Source organism: Dendrobates tinctorius, unplaced genomic scaffold (assembly GCF_039654945.1).
Source record: "Dendrobates tinctorius isolate UK_male_01 unplaced genomic scaffold, ASM3965494v1 ptg000120l, whole genome shotgun sequence".
NCBI lineage: Eukaryota > Metazoa > Chordata > Amphibia > Anura > Dendrobatidae > Dendrobates > Dendrobates tinctorius.
In genome coordinates this window covers 5296948-5313517 of record NW_027361788.1, presented here as the reverse complement: position 1 = coordinate 5313517, position 16570 = coordinate 5296948, and positions in this window count along the sequence as shown.

Genomic DNA, 16570 nt, shown 5'->3' with positions numbered 1-16570 from the left:
GGAATGACCTGTGAGGGAGAACATCGATATGGGAGGAAAAGTAGTTTGTAACCATGCTTGACAAGTGCTGTCTCCTGTCACTTTCAATCGATGCAGTATTACCAGTCGTGTGAGCAGGACTTGAAAAATCAGTCCACAACATGGTCATGAAACCCCTGTCTCCAACGCCACTTCTGATGTGTCCACCACCAACACCGCTTCCAAGTTGCCCCCGGCCCCTACGGCTCGTGTGAGAACCATCACCGCTGCTGTGTGCTGGGAATGCCTCAACCAACCGGTTTACCAGAGTAGCTTGTTTGTTAGCCAATATTAGGTCAAGGTTCTCCTGTGGCATGATGTTTTGGAATTTGCCTTTATAGCATGGATCCAGGATGCTGGCCAACCAGTAGTTATCATCGTTCATCATTTTTGCATTGTGGGGGTCCCTTTTTAGGATCTGCAAGGCATAATCTGACATGTGGGCCAATGTTCCCGGTGTCAATGATGCACTGCGATTGCTGGGTGGAGGAGCACTTTCTGGCAAATCCACATCCCTCTAATCACGCACAAACCCTGTACCAGACCTTGCAAAGCCAACATTTTCTCTTGCCCCATGAGAAGCATCCTCCTCCCCTAAATAATCATCCCCATCATCATCCTCCTCCTCTTCCTCTTCTTCCTCCACCTCGTCCACGACAGTTCCCTCACCAGACAATGGCTGACTGTCATCAAGGCTTCCCTCCTCCTCTTCCTCCTCATCATCAACCTTGGCTGCAGACGCCTGCTCCTTAATGTGCGTCAAAGTTTGCATGAGCAGACGCATAAGTGGGATGCTCATGCTTAAGATGGCGTCGTCTGAGCTTACCAGCCGTGTGCATTCTTCAAAACACTGAAGGACTTTACAGAGGTCTTTCAGCTTCGACCACTGCACACCTGTCAACTCCATGTCTGCCCTCAAAATTCCTGCCCTTGTATCCTCCCACAAATGCATTACGGCCTGCCTTTGTTCGCACAGCCGCTCCACCATGTGCAGGGTGGAGTTCCACCTTGTTGCAACGTCGATAATTAGGCGGTGCTTGGGAAGGTGGAGCAATCGCTGCAGCTTCTGCATACGACTGGAGTGTACCGGCGACCGGCGGATGTGCAAGCACAGTCTTCGAACCTTAAGGAGCAGGCCTGTTAAATCCGGATAATTAGTGAGGAAGCACTGCACCACCAGGTTCAAGGTGTGAGCCAAGCAAGGTATGTGTCTGAGTTTTGAAAGGGCTATGGCTGCCTCAAAATTCCGGCCGTTATCACTAACTACCTTGCCTGCCTCAAGATGTAGACTGCCCAGCCATGACTCAGTTTGTCGCTGAAAGTAGTCGGCCAGTACCTCTGCGGTGTGTCTGTCGCCCAAACACATAATCTGCAACACAGCCTGCTGATGCTTTCCACTAGCTGATCGATAGGGGGACACCTCGTTTGCAACACTGTCAACTGCGGATGCAGTGCTCGTGCGACTGCGCTCTGTGGACCAGCTTTTGCTTCTGGAGGAGGAGGGTCGAACGCCTACAGCCCACTGTTTCCTATACCGTGGGCTAGGCAGCACTGTGCCACCAGTGCTGTCCCCTGTGGACCCTGCATCCACCACATTAACCCAGTGCGCAGTGATGGACATGTAACGGCCTTGGCCATGCCTACTGGACCATGCATCAGTTGTGAGATGCACCTTTCCACTCACTGACAGCTTGAGTGCATGGACAATGCGGTCTTTCACATGAAGGTGGAGGGCTAGGATGGCTTTGCAAGAAAAGAAGTGGCGACAGGGTAGTTCATAGCGTGGAACTGCGTAGGCCATTAGTTCGTGGAAAGCTGCGCTTTCAACCAACCGATAGGGCATCATCTCTAACGAGATTAGTTTGGCAATGTGGGTGTTCAAAGCCAGTGTACGCGGATGAGAGGATGAGTACTTTTTTGTCCTACTCATAGTCTCTGGTAGGGTGAGCTGGACTTGAGAGCTGGATATGGTGGAAGTAGCGGTGGACATGGCGGACTGAGAGATGGTTGATGATGGTGATGGAGTTGGTGTTCTTTCTGATGGCCTAGATTCAGTCTTTCGTTGCAATAACAGTGTGATTCCCTGAATGATTTGCGACGACAACTCAACATTTGCTACAGGTGGTGTTCTAACCGGTGGACTTACAGTGGGGGAAACAAGGTTGCGTTGCTGACTACCTTTTTTGGGAGCAGTAGCACACGTGGTACGTGAGTTTTGGTAGTCCATCCTCGCTTGCAAGTGCATGGTGGTTAAATGTCTTAGCATGCAACTGGTATTCAAATTTCTCAGATTTTTCCCTCGGCTAAAGGTCTTTGCGCACTTCTTACAGATTACCTTTGCCTGATCATTAGGATTTTGTTCAAAAAAGTGCCACACTGCACTCTTCCTACTAGGGAAGACAGTTTGAGGCCAAGCTGTCCTGCAATTGTTTGGGTTTTTGTAACCCGTTTTTGGACTGCTCCGGGCCTGCCAGATAACAACTATTGCGATGTCGATGCCCGCTGCGGATGCCCCTCCTCCTCTTCTGAGCTATTGGCAGTGGCACACTCTACCCCCAATGGATGCCAATCTGGGTCAACAACTGGGTCATCCATCACCTCCTCTTCAATGTAATGTGCACCTTCCTCTGTGTCACCGTGTATGGTGGTATAGTATGCGGGAGGGGGCAACTGAGTTTCATCAGGGTCAGATTCTGGCTCAGTACACTGCGAGGACAATGTAGTGCTCTGAGTGAATGTGCCAGCAGATAAATCTAGCAGTGGTTGTGCATCAGTGCACTCCATGTCAGATTCATCTTGGCCTGGGTAATTCACGATTTGACTTGATAACCCAGGCATGGTATGTGAAAACAGCTCCATGGAGTAATCTGTAGTCTGGCCTACCGCATCCTTCAATTTTGGTAGGGGTGAAGGACACAAGGAAAGGTGTGGTTCATGACCATGAGCCTCCAATGACGACTCAGTGCTTTTATTTTTTAAAACTTCAGAAGAGGAGGCGATAGAGCTGGAGGCTGAGTCAGCAATGTAAGCCAAAACTTGTTCTTGAAGCTCCTGCTTTAGAAGCGGTTTACCTACTCCCAGAAAAGGGAGCCTTCGAGGCCTTGTGGAGCCAGATGATGACGCAGCCTCAACACCTCCAGTATTAGGTGCTATTTTGCTTTTACCACTACCAGCAGATCCACCACCAACACCAACACCATCATTACCAGCTGCCAACCCCCGCCCACTTCCACGGACTCTTCCACCACACTTCCTCATTTTTTGGAAAAATTTACCCAAATTTACACCAACTCTCTGGTACTGTAAAACAAGGTACAAGGTGTACATAGTACTGTGTAGAATTGGAATGTCTCTACACTTCAGGACACTGTGGGATTCAGTCAGGCCCTGTTTATTTAACATCGCAATATGACAGGCAGATTCTCTATGCTGTTAGAAAGGTGTATAGAGGACTTTGTAGAAATGGAATGTCTCTACACTTCAGGACACTGTGGGATTCAGTCAGGCCCTGTTTATTTAACACCACAATATGACAGGCAGATTCTCTATGCTGTTAGAAGGGTGTATAGAGGACTGTGTAGAATTGGAATGTCTCTACACTTCAGGACACTGTGGGATTCAGTCAGGCCCTGTTTATTTAACACCGCAATATGACAGGCAGATTGTCTATGCTGTTAGAAGGGTGTATAGAGGACTGTGGAGAATTGGAATGTCTCTACACTTCAGGACACTGTGGGATTCAGTCAGGCCCTGTTTATTTAACACCGCAAGATGACAGGCAGATTCTCTATGCTGTTAGAAAGGTGTATAGAGGACTGTGGAGAATTGGAATGTCTCTACACTTCAGGACACTGTGGGATTCAGTCAGGCCCTGTTTATTTAACACTGCAATGTGACCAGCAGAAATTGCCTAGTGTATGACAAACTACAAGGTGTATATAGAATTGGGCAGAACTGGAATCTCCCTACAGTGTAGGTCTGTAAGAACGGAACAACTCCTCGACTTATCCTTACAGAGTCACACACAGATAGCTTCACTGTGGCCGTGATAACAGCCGTTACACGGTACTGAGAGAGGAGCGTGCACGTACACCACTGTCCAGTGTATGCAAAATTGTCAAGCTCCGTGTTTTAGTATACGGACTGACACACTGTCTCTCTATAGTTTTGAATGTAATCAAACAGCAAATATACTAAACTGTTTGAAAACCTGACAAAACTATAAGGTGGAGGTCTGTAAGAACGGAACAACTCCTCGACTTATCCTTACAGAGTCACACACAGATAGCTTCACTGTGGCCGTGATAACAGCCGTTACACGGTACTGAGAGAGGAGCGTGCACGTACACCACTGTCCAGTGTATGTAAAATTGTCAAGCTCCGTGTTTTAGTATACGGACTGACACACGCTGTCTCTCTACAGTTTTGAATGTAATCAAACAGCAAATATACTAAACTGTTTGAAAACCAGACAAAACTATGAGGTGGAGGTCTGTAAGAACGGAACAACTCCTTGACTTATCCTTACAGAGTGACACACAGATAGCTTCACTGTGGCCGTGATAACAGCCATTACACGGTACTGAGAGAGAAGCGTACACCACTGTACGGTGTGTGAAAAATGAACGCTCAGTAACTCACAAGGGCAAAACAATAAAATCTGGATTGCTTTGAAAAAAGCAGTTTGCTCAGCAGTGGGCACACAGCAATGCAGCTACCAAGTAGCCTTAAAAGGCAGCCTAATAACCAACAGAGCAGATGCTCCAAAATATAGCCTCCCCTTGCACTGCACAGTGACTGGTGTGTTGTACAGGCAAAATCAGTTTTTGGTATCTTCTTCCCTGCCTAACACTCTCCCTACAGAATCAGCAGCAGCTCTCCCTATTCTGAGATCAGCATGAGTAAGATGGCGGTCGGCGTTCCCACCCTTTTATACCCTCTGTGATGCCCCACAAAGCAAGCCAATCACTTCCATGCCCTTCTCCAAGATGGTGGTGACCGTTGCCTATGTCATCACGTTGCCCACAGTGTCCGTTCTTCCTGATTGGCTGCAAAAAGGGCGCTCGAGCATCTTTTGAAACGCGACTTTGGCGCTAAAGTCGCCGACCTCGTGGCCGACCTCACGCTAAGGTTGGGTTTCGTTTCATGAATCCCGACTTTGGCGAAAGTCGGCGACTTTTCAATTTTTTCGACTCGTTTCGCTCAACTCTACTGTCGCTTTTAACCCCCAATGCTTCTCCCTGCATGGAGCGTAAAGTCCCTGTAAATAAACCTTTAACTCTTGGTTTGTCTCGGTTCCGTGGCAACATGCTCAGCACCTGCAGTGTATTACAGAATGGGGCACAGAGCACATGGCCACACTAAGAGTGCCCCGAAGTCCTTCACTTACATATGTAATACAACTTTTTGCATGAAGCCAAATATGTAATATCTGTAGCACAAATAGTATAACACCCTGTAATGCTATTTGCCAGACATCATGCTGATGTTTTCTACAGCATCCATTGGAGATTTTCATCAGAAGTTATTTATCGGGGGCACGGTGGTTTAGTGGGTAGCCTGTTGCCTGAGAGCGCTGGGGTTTATTAACCTCAGAGTTTTACTTTACATGATCGCCTATGGAGTGTTTATCATACTTTTCTGGAGCTATCATTCTTTTATAACATCATACATTACAATGTTTTTCCATCACTTTCAAATTCTTTTGACACTTTTGTTTTCAAAATTCATTGATAAAGCCACATAGAATCCCTGCAGCAGCCTGCTCTGACCCCGTGTGCCGGCATATACTGCAAAACTATATTACAGCTATAAGCTCTAAAGCTAGGGAAAGAAGCAGAACAGTCTCTGCTGTTCCACATCTAATGGAGCTTGCCATTGTTTTCATATGCAACAAGGGTTATTGTTCTGCCTTCATACATGATGACACGGTGTACTGTGCACTCTAGAATACAGCATAAACCTCCTTCTATCTTCCAAAATAACAAAATAAGCATACTGTTCTCTGTAGTCTATCTTGTTTATTGGTGAAGAGTATAGAACATGCGGTAAAACTATAAATAATTCAAACAACATGGGTAAGTATTGGGCAGATGATCACACAGCTAACACAATTGCTGGAAGTATAGAGTGTTGTTATGAATGGGTCACTGAGGAGAAAAAAAACAAAACAAGCTAAGCCACAGAAAACCAGGGAAGTTGGTAACTATGCAGATTGCAGATCCCTAATCTTACCACACAACTAGCAGTAGCCGTGGAGCGTGCCTACGATGTTCCTAGACGCCTCGTCACGGCTGGAGGACTACATAAGCCTAAAGCAAGAAAAGGGAAAACTAATTGCCCCAGAGCAGACCCCAAAGGAATAGATAGCCCCCACACATGTATTGACGGTGAAACAAGATGAAGGCACAAACACAGGCAGGAAAATAGGCTGAGCAAATGATGGGGCCCAAACTAACTAGACAGGAAAGGAAAGGCAAGTCACTGTCTGCAACCTGCAAAAAACCCTACAAAAATAATGTCCAACACTTCTGATAGCAAAATTAACCCTGAAGTCACTAGACTTCTCCCACTATATCAGCACTCTGGAATATTCTGAGACAGAGCAAAAAGAGACCGAACTAGTAAGGGACAAAAAAACAATTGGCAAAATACTGATAAATAAGAGTGGAAATTCAGCTCAGCCCCCAGCCGGGGCTGGCAGACCACACAAAAAATTGAATAGACCAACAAAATCAAGTGTGAACATTAGCAGAAAAACTTAGCTTTAGATAACTGCAACAGAGCTGAAAACCAAGAGCTGACAAGCCAGAAGGAATCACCAGCAACTGAATAAGGCGTCGGCTGTCTTAAATCCAATCTGAGAATCCTGAGATCCAATCATCCTCCTCATTCACAGGTGGCAGATCTCCACCGATCAAACCAGTCGCACCACCTCCCGTCACCACCAGAGTGAATCCAGAAGGTGAACTCACAACTGGTGAGAATGAACTCACAACAGTACCCCCCCTTGAGGAGGGGTCACCGAACCCTCATCCACGCCACCAGGCCGATCAGGATGGGCCCGGTGAAAAGCACGAACCAATCTATTGGCATGAATATCGGAGGCAGAGACCCAAGAATTATCCTCCTGACCATAACCCTTCCATATGACCAAATACTGGAGTCTCAATCTAACCAAACGAGAATCCAATATTTTCTCTACCTCATATTCCACATTGCCTTCGACCAACACAGGGTCAGGAGGTGCTGCCATAGGAACCACTGGCTCAACAAACCTCTTCAACAGAGATTTGTGAAATACGTTATGGTTCTTGAACGTAACTGGAAGAGACAATCGAAACGAAACAGGATTAAGAATTTCCAAAATCTTATAAGGACCAATAAATCTTGGCTTAAATTTAGGAGATGAAACCTTCATAGGAATATTCTTAGACGACAACCAAACCATATCACCCACTTTAAACCGGGGACCAATGGTCCTATGCCGGTTGGAAAATCGCTGGGCCTTTTCCTGAGAAAGTGACAACTTATCCACCACTTGGTCTCATATCTGCTGCATTCTCTTAACCACAGTGTCCACACCTGGGCAGGACGAAGATTCCACTTGCCCTAAAGAGAACCGAGGATGAAACCCAAAATTTCAGAAAATGGGTGACATCAAAGTGGCAGAACTAGCGCTATTGTACAGCGCGAATTCGGCCAAGGGCAAAAATGAGACCCAATCATTCTGATCAGCAGATATAAAACATCTCAAATAAGACTCCAAGGTCTGGTTTGTTCTCTCAGTCTGTCCATTGGTCTGGGGATGAAACGCGGAGGAGAAGGACAACTGAATTCCCAGATTGGAACAAAAGGCTTTCCAGAATCTGGATGCAAATTGGACTCCTCTGTGGGACACAATGTTCTCAGGAATCCCATGTAACCGAACCACTTGTTGTAAAAACAAGGGCACCAACTCAGCAGAAGATGGCAACTTTGGGAGTGGTACAAGATGGACCATCTTCGAAAATCTATCACAAATCACCCAGATAACAGTCATTCTCTGAGAAACAGGAAGATGAGAAATAAAATCCATTGAGATATGGGTCCATGGCCTCTTGGGCACCGGCAAGGGCATCAACAACCCACTAGAACGAGAACAGGGTTTAGACCGGGAACAAGTCCCACAGGACTGTACAAAATTCCTGACGTCACGAGATAAGGCAGGCCACCAAAAGGACCGGCTCACCAACTCTCTGGTACCAAAAATACCTGGATGACCAGCCAATGCGGAGCAATGAATTTCAAACATCACTCTCTTTCTCCACTGGTCAGGAGCATACAATGTTCCCATAGGGCAACGCTCAGGTTTATCCTCCTGAAATTCCTCCAGGGTCTCAAATCTGGCAAATGGCAGAAAGAACTACCCCCTCACCTAGGATGGTAGTAGGCTCGGTCACACTAAGAGAATCGGCAAAGAAACACCTACAAAGGGCGTCTGCCTTAACATTCTTAATGCCCGGAAGAAAAGAGACCACAAAATTAAAACGCGTAAAAAACAAGGCCTGTCTAGGATTCAAGCGTTTGGCCGACTCCAGATAAATCAAATTCTTGTGATCGGTGAGGACCACAACTTGATATCTAGCTCCCTCCAACCAATGTCTCCACTCCTCAAATGCCCACTTCATGGCCAGCAATTCCTGATTCCCCACGTCATAGTTGCGTTCAGATAGGGAGAACTTTCGAGAAAAGAAGGCACAGGGATTCATCTTAGAAGTCACAGGGTCTTTTTGGGACAAAACAGCTCCTGCACCAATCTCAGAAGCATCTACCTCCACCTGAAATGGAAGTGAGACATCAGGTTGCCGTAAAACTGGAGCTGAAGTAAATCTCTGCTTAAGCTCCTGAAATGCTGAGATAGCCTCAGGAGACCAATTCAGCACATCAGCGCCCTTCTTGGTCAGATCAGTCAGTGGTTTGACAATACCAGAAAAATTACCTATAAATTTACGATAGAAATTAGCAAAACCCAAAAACTTCTGGAGGTCCTTCAAAGAAGTAGGCTGAACCCAATCATAAATGGCCTGCACCTTGGCCGGGTCCAATTCAATAGTTGATGGAGATAAGATAAATCCCAAAAATGAAATCCTCTGTACACCAAAGAGGCATTTAGATCCCTTAACAAACAGGGAATTATCTCTCAAAATCGGGAACACAGTCCGGACGTGTTCCACATGAGAATCCCAATCACTAGAAAAGATCAAAATATCATCCAAATAGATGATCAAAAACTTATCCACAAAGTCACGGAAAATATCATTCATAAAGGACTGGAAGACAGAAGGGGCATTAGTGAGCCCAAAAGGCATCACCAGGTACTCAAAATGTCCCTCCGGAGTATTAAACGCCGTCTTCCATTCATCCCTGTGCTTGATGCGAATAAGATTATACGCCCCCCTGAGATCAAGCTTAGTAAACCAGCAGGCACTCTTAACTCTGGAGAATAAATCAGACATCAGAGGTAACGGGTACTGATATTTAACCGTCATTTTGTCAAGGGAACGATAATCAATACACGGTCTTAATGAACCATCTTTCTTGGCCACAAAAAAAACCCAGTACCTAAAGGTGACGAGGATGGTCTAATATGACCCTTCTCCAATGACTCCTTAATATAGGATCGCATAGCAGCATGTTCGGGTACTGATAAGTTGAAGAGCCGACCCTTGGGAAATTTACACCCAGGCATCAACTCAATTGCACAGTCATAACTCCTATGAGGAGGCAAAGACGCAGACTTGTTCTCACTAAATACATCAGAAAAATCGGCTAGATAATCAGGAATATAATGAGACTGAGGAGAGGTGGAGAAAACAGGAGCATCCCTAAGAACACACTGACAACCCCAACTCACCACAGACCCAGATTTCCAATCCAAAACTGGATTATGAGTTTGCAACCAAGGAAAACCCAGAACAATAGTATCATGCAAATTATGCAGCACCAAAAATTTACAATTTTCTTGGTGGTCTGGGGCAACCCGCATCGTCACCTGGGTCCAAAACTGAGGCTTATTCTCCGCCAAAGGAGTAGCATCAATACCCCTCAAAGGAATAGGCGTGCGCAGAGGCGTCATGGAAAAACCACAACGTTTAGCAAAGTCCAAATCCATCAGATTCAACGCTGCTCCTGAATCCACAAAAGCCTTCGTGGAAAATGTGGATAAGGAGCAGATCAGTGTAATTGCCAAAAGAAACTTAGCTTGTATACTGCCCACAGCAAATGTGTGTGCAAAACGTTTCTCTCGTTTTGGGCAGACAGAAATAATATGAGAGACATCTCCACAGAAAAAACACAGCTTATTACGCCTTCTAAACTCCTGACGTTGCGTCCTAGACAAAACTCTACCACATTGCATAGGTTCAGACATTTGTCCAAAAGGTGGCAACTCCTCTCGTGTAGTTTTGCGTTCACGTAAACGCCGATCAATTTGAATGGCTAATGACATAGAATCATCAAGACCAGAGGGAACAGGAAATCCCACCATAGTATCTTTGACGTTTTCTGACAGGCCCTTCTGAAAGAGAGCTGCCAAGGCACCATCATACCAGGTAGTAAGGACCGCCCACTTTTGAAATTTTTGACAGTATAACTCTGCAGGATCCTGACCCTGGTTCAATGCCAATAGGGCTTTCTTGATCAATAGCATTAGGTTCATCATACAACAACCCCAAGGCATCCACATTAGTCAGAATAGGATCTTCAGGTGTCAAAGAAAACGCCCAATCCTGGGGATCGCCGCACAGCAAAGAGATGACAATTTTAACCTGCTGCGCAGAGCTCCCCGATGAATTAGGCTTCAAGGCAAGAAATAATTTACAATTATTCTTAAAATTCAAAAATTTAGACCGATCCCCAAAAAACACATCAGGAGCAGGGATCCTTGGTTCAGCAGCATGTGAATGAGCGAGATAGTCGGAAATTCCCCGCACTTCAGCAGCGAGCTGCTCCACATGATCAGACAATTGCTTAATCTCCATTTAAAAAAAAAAAAATCCTCCTACGGCCCCAGAGAAAAAGAGGAAAAAATATACATATAAAAAAAAATTCTGACACTTTTTTTTTTTTTTTTTTTTTATATAATTCTTTCCTGCTTTTGAGTACCCTAGAATCTGCAGTAAGGCTGGTGATTCTGTTATGAATGGGTCACTGAGAAGAAAAAAAACAAAACAAGCTAAGCCACAGAAAACCAGAGAAGTTGGTAACTATGCAGATTGCAGATCCCTGATCTTACCACACAACTAGCAGTAGCCGTGGAGCGTGCCTACGATGTTCCTAGATGCCTCGTCACGGCCGGAGGACTATATGAGCCTAAAGCAATAAAAGGGAAAGCTAACTGCCCCAGAGCAGACCCCAAAGGAATAGATAGCCCCCACACATTTATTGACGGTGAAACAAGATGAAGGCACAAACACAGGCAGGAAAATAGGCTGAGCAAATGATGGGGCCCAAACTAACTAGACAGGAAAGGAAAGGCAAGTCACTGTCTGCAACCTGCAAAAAAACCCTACAAAAATAATGTCCAACACTTCTGATAGCAAAATTAACCCTGAAGTCACTAGACTTCTCCCACTTTATCAGCACTCTGGAATATTCTGAGACAGAGCAAAAAGAGACCGAACTAGTAAGGGACAAAAAGCCAATTGGCAAAATACTGATAAATAGGAGTGGAAATTCAGCTCAGCCCCCAGCCGGGGCTGGCAGACCACACGAAAAACTGAATAGACCAACAAAATCAAGAGTGAACATTAGCAGAAAAACTTAGCTTTAGATAACTGCAACAGAGCTGAAAACCAAGAGCTTACAAGCCAGAAGGAATCACCAGCAACTGAATAGGGCGTCGGCTGTCTTAAATCCAATCTGAGAATCCTGAGATCCAATCGTCCTCCTCATTCACAGGTGGCAGATCTCCACCGATCAAACCAGCCGCACCACCTCCCGTCACCACCAGAGGGAGTCCAGAAGGGGAATTCCCAACTGGTGAGAATGAACTCACAACAGAATGTGATGCAAACTTTACATAGAAATACACAGGTGTCTAATTACATCTGCTGTGCACTGGCTGCCATACAGTTAATAACATCTTTGCTTGCAAACTTATGGTTTCGGCTTGCAAGCTTGCAGCTTCCGCCTATCTCTGTGCCTGCAAACGTGCGGTTTCGGCTTGTAGGCATGCAGTTTCCTCTTCTCTCTCTGCCTGCAAACATTCAGCTTTTGTCTCTCTCATGGCCTGCAAACGTGCTATTTCGGCACCTTAATCTGCTTGTCTCAGCTTTTAGATGCATTTCTCGTTTGGTGAAGGAGGATCTTGCTTTGTCCACTTCGGCTCCAGTACGAGCGACAGCAGTGAGCTCTGCTAATGACGACCTGCTGGAGCTTGCTCGTGACCTCATTTTGAGTGAGGATGTGCTTTTTCGAGACATTGTGAGTTTAGCTGCGATTGCTGAGTATATTGGTGGGAAAATGAGTCTATGCGCGGCAGGCTACTGCGTGGCGGGAAATATGTAGTGCTTGATGGCGGGCTGCACTCTCTGTACTTGTGACTGTATGGTGGCCACTGCAGTATCTGCAGGCAGTGCGGTGTGGGTACAAGCGGCTCCTTACGTCGTATTCACTATCGCAGGCTTCTAGCATCTGTTTTACTGTTCTGCATTCATACACGTTGACACAGTGTGCACTCTAGCATACAGCATAAACCACCTAATATCTTCCAAAATAAGCAGACTATTCTCTGTAGTCTAAATTGTTTATTGGTGAAGAGAATAGAACATGCGGTAAAACTATAAAGAATACAAACAACATGGGTAAGTATTGGGCAGATGATCACACAGCTAACACAATTACAGGAAGTATACGGTTGGATGCAAACTTTACATAGAAATACACATCTGCTGTGCACTGGCTGCCATACAGTTAATAACATCTCTGAACAAAACTGCATTCCAAGAAAGATATTAATATTACCAGATATGCTTTACACGAATAACAAACTCAAGTAGGGGAGTTACAGGAGGACAGATAAACATGTGTGTCCTTATGAAATACAGAGAAGAAAATTGCATCTTCCTCATCCCAGAATACATTGCTTCATTCCCACATGCATTGCTTCAATGCCACAGTGCAACACTTCTGTTCAAGACACAGGCTGTAAATGCTATTTAAGACACAGCTATAAATTCAGCCACCACTAGATGGTGCTATAACTAATCCAGCACATAATACAAACATATTTTGCCCTATATTCAGAGGCAAGAACAGTTATCCACCATTTTTTTCCTGGTTAAATGCATATATTTTTGACTAAACATCCTTTTTTGTAAAATATTTGCACCAATTGCCTTCTGCAGCCTCTGTGTTGTACTGTCTATTCCTCACTGCAGAATGAGTTAACTGAGTATCCATCAATGAGCTCATTCTGACGATACAATGGTAGAGTTTCTAACTCTAGTCCACATGATTAGAGAAAACTAGGGACCAAAATCCTACTCTATATGGAATGACTACTGACAATTTTCAACTTCTTAAAGATATAATGAATTGGTGCGAAAAAATTGAGACGTGCATCTGCCATGTAACAGATAACTGAAAAATAGGGCACACCAAGTCCTTTAGGTAAAAGAAATAGTTGGAATAAAGGACTTTTACCTAAGGGAGTTCCTAACTCTAATCTGTTTTTTTTTAGCTCCTTTCACCCAATTTAGAACCAGATAAAAGCCAAAATAAGGTAAAATTTTTAATGAACCCAACTTACAAGAATTAGTTTTACCCCAAATACAAGCATTTAAGTAAAAAAATAACTAAAATTTGTCCCAAAACCCGACATATGACATACAGTTCCAATATAAACCCATAGACTATAGATGTAGTACTGTGTAACCTGAAAGCTTTATAGAGCCATAATACAGCAGCGTGCATGAAATCTGAGACATCCTCGTGAAGTTTCCAATTTTAAAGGGAATCTGACAGCAAGTTTTTTTTACGTAATCTGAAAGCAGCATGATGTAGGGGGAGAAACCCTGAATTCAGGGATGTGTCACTTATAAAGCTGCTTGCTGTTGTCCCAATACAATGAGTGTTTTATCAGCAGGAGATTATCCCTGCCGGACTAGGTGCATGAGTGTATCCAAGTCTAGCCATGCCCCCAGCACTGATTAGCAGCCCACTGTCAATATACAGTGTACACAGAAAGCAGCCAATCAGTGATCTGAGCTCTGCTACATCTGATTGTATAACAGCTGCTGAATCCAGTAAGCAATGTGATACATCGTTGGAATCAGGGTCCCTTTCCCTACATTATGCTGCAAAAACCTGGTGACAGATTCCCTTTAAGTTGGAGCAGATCTTCACTACCATGCTGTTCGCCTCCATTTCCCATGTTATTCCTGCACTTGCCATCACCTATTGTTCATCCTGTACATTACATTCTCCCATAAAGGCTCGAGCAATATTTTGTATCTTCAATGTCTTTGTGCTTTTGGGAAAATCCGACTCCTGTGAGTGTTCACCACAAACAAGCGTTACCACTGCCACCATCTGTTGGGCTTACATATATTAAAAGGAAACTATTACCCATGGGTTTTCACGGCTTCTGCACAAGTATTTGACTTTCAAATCACAGTAAACCCTTCTTCTGGCCGATGTAGACATTTCTTATAAACTCCGTCTTGATATTTTTCATGATTATATGATTTTGAACTATCTGTAATCCTTCTATTAAGAATATTGTGATTGATACTGTTACATTATTATTGTAGATACCCATAGTGTCGATGCTGGCGTTACCCTCATCTCTCTATTTTATGTACTACTAATGTTTCTATTACAAAAACAACGTTTATTGAACTAAACGTTAAAGTTCCACAAATTCCTAATAAAGTTTGTTTTGATTCCATACCATTTTGAAGATCTATGTTTGCTGTCAGTGTTACAGTGTAACAGAGGCATTTTTTTTGTGTCAGACAGATATGATTGTTATCACTTTTCAGCTGCTCTCTGGTGTGTGTTTGCCTGATTCCTGTGCTATGAGTTCTGATCTACTGCTGCCTAACCTTTTGATCATGTTTCAACTACCCATTTGTTTTTGCCCCTTTGCTTAGATCTGCTATTTCTCTGGTATTTTGACCCCGGACTATGGCCTTACTTACTCCTTTTTTTTCCCCTTAGTTTTTTTCGTGCTCTCTTGGTACAGACCCCAGAACATCTGACTTCATTTCTTCAAGGCCTTTCCATTAGTAGCAATTTGCATATCAAACTTTATTAGAATTTTTTTTTAATATAATGATTACCATAACTTTATATAAAGTCTAGCCATGCTGCCATTGTAGCATATATTTGGCAGGGATAAATCTTTATCTTGTAACCCTTAAAGGGAATCCAACAGCAGGTTTTGCTCTGTAATACAAGAGCAGCAAGATATAGCATGAGACACTGATTTCAGTAATATGTCACTTATTAGGCTGTGTGCTGTTGTTTAAATACAATGAGTGTTTTAATAGCAGGAGGTTATCACTACAGGACTAGGTACCCCGAGCCTCCTAGTCCAGCAGCACCCACATCACTGATTGGCAACTTCCTGTCAATATACGGTGTACACAGAAAGCTGCCAATCAGTGGTGGGGGTGTTGTTGGAGCAAGAGGCACGAGGTACCTAGCCCTGTAGTGAAAATCCACGTGTCAGGGCATGTATACATCCGCCGGTCCCTGTGAACTGAGCAATGACTGTAGCTGCTTCATGCCTCTATGACTGAAAGCCAGCGGCACCCAGGAGGGATACATTTGATTTTCTCCTGCTAGCTGAGCTTTCAGTAGGGGGACAAGACACCTTTCACCTGCCGGTTAACCCAAAATTTTCAGGTTAGTAGCATTTGTGGACATGACAGGTTTCCTATAAAGCACACACACCTGTCACATAAAAGCATAAATCTACTTTTTGTGCATATAACGACCTAATATTCCAGGAAATGTCCAGATTCTCATGTGTTGTACAATGTTATCTATTATTTTTGAGTAAACGCTTCATCAGCATTCTGTCAGCACTGTAGGTGCTGGGACTTCCTTTACCCTCATTTCCCAGTAGCATTGCGCTTGCTGTTGTTCAATGGCTTACCTGCCCAAAGTCCAAGCCGTTTTGCCTCTGCATCGATACACTAATAGATGAATCAGAACAGAATGCTAAACTTAAAAATGACAATGTATTAAAAGCTGGAGATCGTTAGTTCCCATGGTCTAAATGCATCTATATTGTCGCAGACACATCGGATACATGTGCGATACAGCGGGAAGGTTAAATTATGGGAGTGTGAACCTTTATATATGACAACTGCAGAAATTGCTCTTTTGTTTCTATGCTTAGCCAAGGATACATTTGTAATTGACATTTTCTAATCCAATCATAAAAGACATTGACCTGTTTTCTCATCACACGCAGCTCCACTCCGTACACTTCGTACACACGCGGCTCCGCTCCGTACACCTCGTACACGCGCGGCTCCGCTCCGTACTCCTCGCACAC